Source organism: Lissotriton vulgaris, chromosome 1_1 (genome assembly GCF_964263255.1).
Source record: "Lissotriton vulgaris chromosome 1_1, aLisVul1.2, whole genome shotgun sequence".
Lineage (NCBI taxonomy): Eukaryota > Metazoa > Chordata > Amphibia > Caudata > Salamandridae > Lissotriton > Lissotriton vulgaris.
The window spans coordinates 391,991,779-392,003,242 of record NC_141685.1 but is presented as its reverse complement, the minus strand read 5'-3'; positions in this window follow the sequence as shown (position 1 = coordinate 392,003,242).

The following is an 11,464-nucleotide window of genomic DNA, read 5'->3' as shown; positions in this document are numbered from 1 at the left end:
ATGTAGGTGCACAGACAAAAGACCGCCACGGTCCCGCCATCGCCACAAAGAAATCTCTACCTCGTGGACGGCGGAATAGGCTAAGTCGGCTGTTGGAGGTAGGACCGCCTGTTTCCCCGTCGGCCCAATCACAATGTGCCTTCCCGCCGACTTGACTGTGGCGGTCAACCCTCTACACCTGAGTTCACAGAGTAGAAGGAGATAATGAGAAAACTCATCTTTGCTCACCTTCACACTTCTTGTACCACCATGGAGCCGATCCTACAAGTCCTACTGCTGCTTGATGACATCCAAAACCAACACTATCATTGACTCACCTGACGGTAAGCCCCACACTTACCTGTTTCAATTGAAGTGTCTGTTAACAGATGGACAGGACTCGTGCTTTTTAAAATATCTTGGATAACCAATAGCATAACCAACTGCAATGCATATGTGGGTAATATTGAAGAGCAAGATATCAGAATTAACACACCTGTAACAGCACGCGATTCACATGTAGAAAGTTGGTGGAAGCTACCTTAAAAAAAGGGACACATGCACAAAAGAGGATCGAAAAATGTTTAATACCCTCCATGTATAAATAGGCAAATATCTAACTTGCACACATATGCAACACACATCATAGAGAGAAGTGCAATGAAACATGATGTTGACATTGATCTAGACAAGCTGTAACATTTACCATTTGAAATACCACCCAAATCCTTGTCAGTCCCGAGTTAGAATCCTGCCACATATCTATCCATGCAATATCTTCCCTTTCCTGTGTAACTCCTGCACTGGATCAAATGGCAAGAGATACAAATCTCTTCATAGTGAATATCAATCAAAGTGACACAAACACACATGTAGTCACACAGCCCAAGAAATCATCTCAGATCAATTAGGTGGTGCAAGTGGTCAGTGCAATGATGAATTTCTTAGTTTAAAATCTAATGACCATCACATAGCATATCAACCTCTGTATGTACATAACAGAGTACACTGTAAATGTAAACATTGTAGAACCTGCCATAATGTGCAAACAAATGAATATTTTACACAATCTAAGCTAAGCAATATTACTAGGTACCTATCAATAGGCACACAAAAGTAATGCCAGGACAAATGTGCTCAAATATGACCAAAATATTTCTTTTAAAAACAAGAGCATCTCTGCCCAAAATTGAAGACCAATTGCCAGTCCAGAAATACATTTTTTGGGTGTGTACACTGCTGTGCCACCAATCTTCATTCAAAGGACACTGGCAGGGGAACCTCCTCAGGAAGGGGCATCCATTGGGCAGGGCAGGCACCTCATAGATGTTACATGGGAGATGGGTGTTTGGGTTTCGGAGTGGTTTCCTTCAATTGGGAAGAGGTGGGTTAGAAAGAGGTGGATTTTTGTTTAGGAGGAGGGGCTTGGGAAGAGGAAGAGGTAGGCTTTCATTTAGAAGGAGGGGTTTTGGAAGAGGTGGACTTTTGTTTAGGAGTGGTGGTTTTGGAAGTGGAAGGGGTTGATTGACGCTTGTAAGGGGTGCGTTGGGAAGTGGAAGGTGTGGATAGCTCTGTAATAGGGGTATATATGGATGTGGAGGGGTAGTCTTGGTTGTGTGAGGGAAAGGACTGTGTTTGGCAGGGTTTTGAGGGGTGAGAGCAAGGGAAAAGGTAGGTCCTTCAGTAGGGAATTTGATAGGCTGTTTGGGAAGGAGTGGGGAATTAGAGGTAGAGGGAGTGACAGTATGGGATGTGCCTGTGACTGTTGAGGGTGCAGTTGCTGGCGGTCTGTGGTATGTTTTATAAGTATGGGTGTGTCTTCTATCTCATGTGTCTGTTGGGTGCGTTTTTGTTAGAGTCTCTTTTATTGGGTGTGTACTGTGGGATTGGTGTGTCTGTGAAGGGTGTTACTGTGGATGTGAAGGGTGTGGATGCTGTGCATGTCAATGTGTTGGGGATTGTGGCTGTGTGTGCAGCGGGTGTGGATGTGATTGTGGTTGGGGGGTGCATGTGTGCTTGTACCAGAGTGGGTGCGAGGGTAGAGCTGAGGTGTGTGCATGAGATGAGTGTGTGGTTTGTGCATGAGATGAGTGTGTGATGTCATCTGTGCTGTGAGTGGATGTGATGAGGTGGGGTGTGTGCATGTGGGTGTGGTGTCGTCTGTGCTGTGCATGTATGTGATGGGGAAGGGTGTGTGAATGTGGGTGTGGTTTTGTCTGTGCTGGGTGTGGATGTGGGTGGGGGCATGTGGGTGTGGCGGTGTGGGTGGTGTCTGTCTGTTTGGATGTGTGTAACTGTTTCTTGTGTGGTTTGTGTTTATGTGTGGATGTGCTGCTTGTGTCTGTATGAGTGGGTGCGTACACATGTGTTCATGTTTTTGGGACAGGTTTGGGCATGGGGAATTGGGAGTGGGAAGGGGCGGGAGGAGGGGCACAAGGTTGGGGGAGATGGGAGGTTGCAGTGAGGGAGGAGCCCAGAGCCTGAAAAGTTCTTTGTAGGCCAGAAATTGCGCAGTGAATGCCTTCCAGGTAGACCACCATTTGTTGCAGTTGGCTGCCTTGCTCCAGGGTGGCATTCAATAGTGTTGTCTGACCTACAGAGATGTTTCTCAGGAGGTCAATAGCTGCTCCACTAAGCACAGCAGGGGTGACAGGGGCAGGGAGTGAGGTGCCTGGAGTGAAGGAGATAGGACACCTATTGGGGGTGCAAGCCTGGACACTGGGTAGGGAGCAACAGAGAGGGTGGAGATGGTATGGGGGTGGCAGACATGGATGATGTTCTCACAGTTCCTCTGAGGTCCGCCACCACGAGGGAGTGTTCACTGGAGGATAACCCTGATGGCTCTGATGATGATGTTGAGCCTCTTTCCTCTGTGACAGCCACCTCACCCTCTGGACCTCTGGCTCCCTTGTTGTCCATTGACTCAGGTGTGAAACCACTGTGGCCAGCTGCTTCCCCACCAATGTTGGCCCTTTCTCCTTCACTTGCCTGTGATGATGCTGAAATGAAGTATACAATAGATTTATTGAATCTGCGTAAACACATCTGTTCATGACCTTTGAACACAAACCATTTTCAAAGTGTACAGATAACATGGGTTTCAAGGTGATCGCAATTGGCTTCACCATTAGCCTGAGCACATGCATGCATGCTACATATTCTTAAAATATTTTCTCACACTGATTTCTTTAACCTAGATAGCTCCAATATCAGGAATTAACTTGCCTCCACTCCGTCCTTATGTATCCACTGGGACAGTTTATCACCTTACATACTTTGGCCTTTGTAGTGTAGCATAGTGAACTGATGTTACCAAATATAATGTCTAGGCAAAAATACTTTTGCACAGTTTTGAAACAACACCATGAAATCAGCAATTTGTCATTTCTCTGATTCTACAGCATGATGGAATGAGAGTCAGTTAATACTGCGCTGTTGCTTAAATATGTCCAGAAACAAAAATCAGGTGACCTGAAAATGAAATGGGTATTTCACAATGACACTTTTTAGTTAACACCTCCTCAAATGTCCTCTGTCAAAATAGCCCAATTAAAGCTGTACTGAAGTAGCTCTGCTATGTCTCACATGTAGCATAGATAACAAGCCTGGACACATTCAGAGACAAACTAGTGGGAATTTAAGTAGCACCAAGCAGCTGGGTCCTAGACGAGTGCACTACCAGGGCTATTAACAGATTTTGATACAGTATATTGCCCACCTCAAGTGGCCTGCTGCTAGTAGATCACAAAAAATATAACACAAGCTAGTTTGAATGAGAGGCAACATATAAAGAACAGAACAAAGTGTAAGCATTCAATGACACAACATATTCAGATGCTGTTTTTCATCTTTTATTTTCAGCTATGCAAAGTACGCAGATGACGAAACCAGCCAACGCATTTCACCCAAACATGGGCTTCTTCAGGGCAAAGAAATATTTTGGCGATGAAATGATCCTTCACGTGTAGTCATGGAGGTGGCGAGAACTGTTATTTCTGAGTGGAGAATAGCAAAGCTCTCGAGTAGATGGGGGATTCTCACTGAGTAACCCCGAATCCCATAGCAACTGCGACGTGTCCGTGGAGCCGTGTCCGGAGGCCGTCTTTCAGGCAGCAGAATTTAGCGCGGAGACCATTGAAGGTTTTTGTGTCTCAGTGAATATCTATGACAAAAAGAGGTGTTTTCACTTGTGTCCTAATGGAATGGCACGTCACACTACCATTTTTACTCTATCACCAATTGCCATTTCATACTGAGCATAAACACTCATATATGATTCCTACATTTCTACATGTCACTTCTTGATGCATGTCAACAGTCAGGTGATGAATCTGGAATAATCAAGCTGTCAAGTTTACAATGGTGACTACTCCCACATAAATGACATGTAACTTTCAATATTGACAAATCATTGTAAGGCTATCACCACACTCAATTTATTGGATGTGATTTGCATGAGAGGTGAGGAACTCCTGGTTGAGTGCACCATTTTTAATGTAACCCCTGAGGTTGTAGTTTGCTACTTAAGGCTTAGTCATATATAATAATAATAATAATAATAATAATAATAATAATAATAATAATAATAATAATAATAATAATAATAATAATAATAATAATAATAGTAATAATAACTCCTATCTGTAAAGCGCGAACATATCACCATTTAAGGTTTCAAGGCACTGGGGCAGTCAGGTAGATTAAGTGATCTATTGTCCAGAGTCACATGATGCTGAGCTGAAATGCCACCGGCGATCGAACCGTGATCCCTGCACTCAGGAGTCAGCTGCTCTGGCTGCTGTGCAACACCTCACAGTACCGCTGACTCTACTTCTCCCTGTGTGACTTCCACTGATATACTCTCTTAATTCTGCCCTCACTGTAGAATGTATTGTAAAGCCATATGCATGTCTGATTTGAAATTCACATTTTGTTTGGTGGAGTAGGGAGAAAGGTTTCTGCTACTGTGCCTTAACCAAGGTAGTTCCTACACTCTAGCTTGAAAGGTAACTGCATTTTGAATGCCTCCTCCAAAATTATGGGGCCAGCATTGAATCTGAGTGACTTTTTCATTGCAGGCTGACAGACACTATACTCTATATAGCAAAACACAACAAGATGATGGATGGAGTGCTGAAACTTTTCACCCATTCACCCCCAGTCACAGACCTGTGTTTAACCCATCGTTCTTTTACTCACTATGCCACCCCAATTTGGACTGAGCCATATACAAATCAGTCAACCCATGTCCTCCCTGGATCGGAAACAATCATCCTGGGACCTGTTTTGGGGTTTCACCCTTCATCAGCCAGGCTAGCTTCAATCCAGTGGCACAGCGAGCAAGAGACCCACATCTGGGCATATCTTTGGCCACTTATGGCAAACATAGCAAACACAGCACGATGATGGACATAGTGCTGCAACATTTCAACCACTCACCCTCAGTCACAGGTTTGGGTTTAATCCATCGTGATTTTACTCAATATGCCACCCCAGTTTGGACCCAGCCATATGCGAATCAGTTGGCCCCGTTCCTCATGGGAACAGTCCAGACCGAACTCCCAGGCCAGGTATTCCCTGGATCGGAAACAAGCATCCTGGGATGGGTTTCAGGGTTTCACACATCATCAGCCAGGCTAGCTTGAATTCAGTGGCACAGCAAGCAAGGGACCCACGTCTGGGTACACCCATGGTCACTTAGGGCAAATATAGTAAACACAAAACGATGATGGATGGAGTGCTGAAACTTTTCAACCACTCACCCCCAGTCTCAGATCTGGGTTTAATCCATTGTTATTTGCTCACTATGCCACCCCAGTTTGGACCCATCCATATGCAAAGCAGTTGACTCTGTTCCTCATGGGAACAGTCCAGCCAGAACTGCCAGGCCAAGTCCTCCCTGCATCGGAAACAAGTATCCGGGGCGGGTTTCAGGGTTTTACACATCATCAGCCAGGCTAACTTGAATCCAGTGGCACAGCGAGCAAGGGACCCATGTCTGGGTATACCCTTGGCCACTTAGGGTGAACATAGCAAACACAACAAGATGATATATGGAGTGCTAACACTTTTCAACCACTCACCCCCAGTCACAGATCTAAGGGGTAAGGCGTGCACTCCAGGATAGAAAGAAGAAAGTATGTTGCTGTATGCTGAACATAAGGCAGGCAAGCAGGCGGCCCATCCTGTGAGTGGAGAACTTTCCTTTGCAGCCAAGGCACCAGGCCAGTGTAACAGATCCCTACTGTATGGAAATTGGACAGACAGAAGCTTCTTAGACTGAGAGTCTGCAGCTGCCCCCCAGCCCGAACTAGGATCCCAGGGATGCTGTGAAACCTTTGTGCTTCACTTCCACAGTTGCCCTGTGAAAGCGAACTACAGTCACACAAATGTCTGTGTGAGGCCTGTGTGACTGCTGCTGCATAACTGTGGAGCACCTCACTTTCTGAGATGTTAACTCCAGGTGTGGCTCGGGAGCTGGACCTCTGCACTGTCTCTGTGAAACTCAGTGTCATGGCTAGAGCTTTTGCTGCCTAGGACGATCCCTGTGTTTGCCGCCCACTGACGGCAGAAGCAGGTAAGAGCAGGGAGAGTACGGGGTGCTGGCAACAGACAACGAGTTGGGGGGGGGTGCTGGCAACAGACAGGGTTGGATTGAGATTACAAATTAGATCAGGCACCATAAAGAAACTGGCAGCCCACATTTGCAGATTGCACTTTTTCACAAAACAATGCACCTGTGTTTAAAGTATTATGAAAGGGGGAGTGCGTTCACTAGTAGAGGCATGTTTTCTTAACTTTGCCGAGATAAAAAAAAAATGCAAATGTTGCCAGGACTCTTTGTGCAGGGATTAGTTCATAGTTGTGAACCACACCTGAATATAAATGAGGACACTTCTGCTCAGCCCCCTCCCCTTCTCAATTCGCATATATTAATGGGCCGGCCTATCAAAGACTGGGAATGACACATGGGCCTCATTGGTAAAAGGGAGGTAATAGAGGCCCATCTGCCTCAGAGCTAAAATGCCCTAGGGGCAGTGCTTGAAATGGAAACCATTTGGATGTGCTAAACGCCAAAGCTGGTAACGCTGAGGATATCATGCTGTAGAGGAATCTCCTGCTCTCACCTGCATTTAAGGAAACTGCTCGCGGAACCAGCTTCGCGGGTCCCGCTTCGTGTGAGGACTCCATCAAGCTCCTTGAGGTGACTGTGTTGTGCGGGGCTACGAGCGAGGGCGGGCGCATGACTTCAAGTCCCAGGAGCGCCCGCCAGACCCAATTGCCACCACCCTGCAGGCTCCTCCCCACCACTTCTAGTTAAAAAACCTCTCCTCCTGGCTGCTGATTGGGAAACCATTTGGATGTGCTAAACGCCAACGCTGTTAACGCTGAGGATATCGTGCTGTAGAGGAATCTCCTGCTCTCACCTGCATTTAAGGAAACTGCTCGCGGAACCCGCTTCGCGGGTCCCGCTTCGTGTGAGGACTCCATCAAGCTCCTTGAGGTGACTGTGTTGTGCGGGGCTGCGAGTGAGGGCGGGCGCAGGACTTCAAGTCCCAGGAGCGCCCGCCAGACCCAATTGCCACCACCTGGTCCACTCTCCCTGTAGGCTCCTCCCCTCTTACCTTGACCATACAAAACTAACTATCTATCCCGCTGCGCCGGAGAAGCCCGGGACAAGGGCGGGACCGTCTGTGGCCATCCAAGGCCGGTAGAGACTGGACTGGGCTTAGGCTCTTTAATTTCGGTTATTCCTTGAAATCATTGTGCTAGTGCCCTTTGTGAGTCTTAGTTGTCGGACCAGCGTAGGGATCTTTAATGATTTACCTAGCTGTTACCTCGCTATAACCCTCCTCTATAATAGTGTTTACGGTTTCCGACACCCCTGGTCGCGGCAACAGCTTAACACGGAAAAGGCCCCAGTGACAAATGTCCGTTTAACTCCATACCTTGGGCCAAATCCATGGAACCCCCAGCTGCGGCGTAAAACCCCTAATACAAGCATTTACATAGAGGCGCTTTGACCCATATTATCCGTGTTTTAAACATCGATAATTACAACCGATCAGAAAAAAACCCTCGATTCACAGAAGCTTCCTGACTCATCAAACTACATGGCCCTATAACTAAGAGATTTTGCCCTGGAATCTGAGCTCTTGCCTTAATAAAGACTGACCAGCATTTACCCTATAACACATCCAGTGTCTATACAGACTACATCATAGAAAATAGCATTATGCCCTCAACTTTTTAAGATCACTTTGTTATATTGTTGTATACGTTGTCCTTGGCCCTGAGGAAGGTGACTTTCACCGAAACGTACGTCGGCCCAACATCCACTGTTTTGGATACAAACTGGTTAACTCCATCACAACTAGTAGAACTGTATCATCTAGGTTCCCATGTGTATTCCATTAAGTGCACCTTAGAGTAGCCAATTGTGTTAGTCCTATGTCTTGTAAAATTTAGTCTTTGTGTTCATGTAGACAGATATGCTTCTTTTTTAAAAATAGGAAACAGTATGACTGGTATGTGAGTATGCGTGTTTGATTGTTAAGACTAGTTGTTACTAGAGGGCACTCTGAATGTTCTGCTTTTTATGAAAACTCTCCTTAGAAAAAATATGTATGTAAAAATGATTAACTTGCCATTGATAACAAAATGATTTGTACAGTTGCACAAATGCTTCTCAAAAATTTTTTAAAAATGAAAAAAGATTAATAAACTTACATGTTTGAATAATACTTTAAAGTTTCTCTCTTGGGCATCTTTCATACAAACTCATTAGATTTATTCAATGTTAAAAGAAATTATAGGTCCTTACTGAGGTTTTGTTCTTTTTGCTTGGTTTGTCTCTCCCCCCTCTGGACCTTAAATTATCCGGGAGAACTCTTTCTTACATTACATTATTACGGTTTCCGACACCCCTGCTCTTTGTTCTGGCAGGGATCATGGAGTGTCGTGAAACCAGAAGCATGGCAGTCGCGGGAGGGAAAAAACTTACCGGCACGCTAGATGATTTTATTGTGCGCACCAATTCCCTGATTAATGAAGGCATTGTACTTATGGAAAGAAGGCTGTCTCATGATTTAGCAATAGCTAAGAGATCGTCGTTGGGTCTTATTGGTTCGGCCCGCACCCCAGACAAATCCTTACACACACCTAACCCAGTCCAGGTTGTGGCTGATATTCACAATATGAATGGCAGTCAGCAAGGCTCATTAGATTTATTGCCCCCAAATTCCCAGGCTGAATCTTCTATCCCTACGGTGACCAGCATGGGGCAAATTCAGACAAACCCTCAGGCAGTCCCCCAGCCAGCATGTACAGATGAACAAAGAAGGGGGAAGAGGGAGTGGGCAATTCCTAAATGAAAACAATCATTTGTTAGTGCCATTAGAGCCAAGAGAGCTCGTTCTACTCAAGTTAGGAAAACTAGTGAGGACATAAACAATATGGGCGTATCAGCAGAGGTAAGAGATCCTGGAACTGAGCTTACCGGTGAGTCAAGTGGGGTAGTTCAAAAGGGCCTGGGCACTGTTAGTTTACCACTGACTATAATTGATGACACTATTTTGGATGATTCCCTGGCGGATATTCTTGAGGACAGCACCATAGCTGATAGGTCGAAGGCTGACACACCTGGGGTAGTCGACGGGGAGGAGGAAACAATAGGCTGTACCATAACGAAAATCATCAAAAGTTTACTCGCACCACTAGAAGCCAGATTGCATGGCATCGAAAAAGTGCTACATGACATACATAAAGATATCAGGTTTCATGATAGCAGCTATGCCAATAGGGCCGCCAATATAACCACTGCAGACACCAAAGCCCGGTCTGCAGCCAAGAGTACAGTGATAGAAAATAAGAAAACGACAAAGAACCAGACCCCGAGTCCACCTATCCCTGTGACGAATAAAGTAAGTTCCCAAGCCCAATCCCACACATCCTATAAGCCTACTGTCCAAGCCAATCCTAAAACCCCCATAATTCCTGCCCAACACACTGACTCTACCACCACCGAAACAATACAAACACGGCGCAATATTGATCTCCCGCCAGACGCCTGTCCGTATGTGATCATTCTGACGGGGGTAACAGAATTGGTTCCCTCACACTCAGAAACTTTTCAGGCACTTAAAAATAAGGTATGTCACTGGCTTATGAATAATTACCCTCTACCACCAAATCTTTGTGGTAACATCTTAATGGTTGAGAGAACACCATGGGTAGGCCATAACCGGAAAACAACACAGGGAGATTGTATAGTAGTGACCTTTGAAGATCCATATGATATAGAATATATCTGCAGAAGAAAACCTCGTACTCACAATGGCTCTTTGGTCACGGCTAGACCCCTGTCTCATTTTTATATGCCCAAAGATAAACAGGACGGTACACAGTCAAAATATCGAGTTGGAAATATCGACCTACCATAATATCGAGTCTGAAATATCGAAGGAGCATAATATCGAAGTCAAGAATATCGTAGGACAGAATATCGACCCAAGGTAAGTAATATCGAAATTCTTAATATCGATGTAAGTAATATCGAAGTTAGTAATATCGATAGCATATATATCGATGTTACTAATTTCGATGACACTAATATCGATATTTGTATTATTTTATAGTTTTTTATTATGTATGTGTTATATGTTTAACTTAAGTATTTAAAATAATTACTATTATATGTGTATTAATTTTATATAATAATAAATTAATTTATAAGAAAATTGTATGTTTTAGTACCGGAGCGGGTTGTGGGTTTATAGGGGAATAGGGTGGGAAGTAATTTAATTATGGTAAATTGATTATTAATTAGTAGAATTTATTAATAAATTATAATTAATTGGTAATTATTTGAAAATAATAGGAAAATAATTGTACTTAATTTATTAATTGATATATATGTTCTGTAGCGGGTTGTGGGTTTACAGGGTAATAGGGTGGGAAGTAATTTAATTATGGTAAGTTGATTAATAATTAGTAGGATTAATTAATTAATTATAATTAATTGCTAATTATTATTAATTAATTGGAGAAAAAAAATAAATTAATTGAATAATTGATATATATTTTCTGTAGCGGGATGTGGGTTTATAGGGGAATAGGGTGGGGAGTAATTTAATTTTGGTTAATTATTTAATAATTAGTAGGAATTATAAAATAAATTTAATTAATTGGTAATTAATTTTAATTAATAGTTAATTAATTATAATTATTTGCTAATTATTTTTAATTAATTCATAAATGGATAAATGTGTTATGTTGTGGGTAGTGGTTTTATAGGGAAATATGGTGGGAAGTAAAGTAAATTTAATTAATTAATAATGTATTAAAACTAATTGTATTGTTAATAATATAATTGTTAATTAATTATTAATTTGTAATTAAATATTAATAAATTGTATTATTTTAAATTTATATTAGGTAAAATATATTTAGCTAAGCATGTGTTTTATAATTAAGTTTATATTTA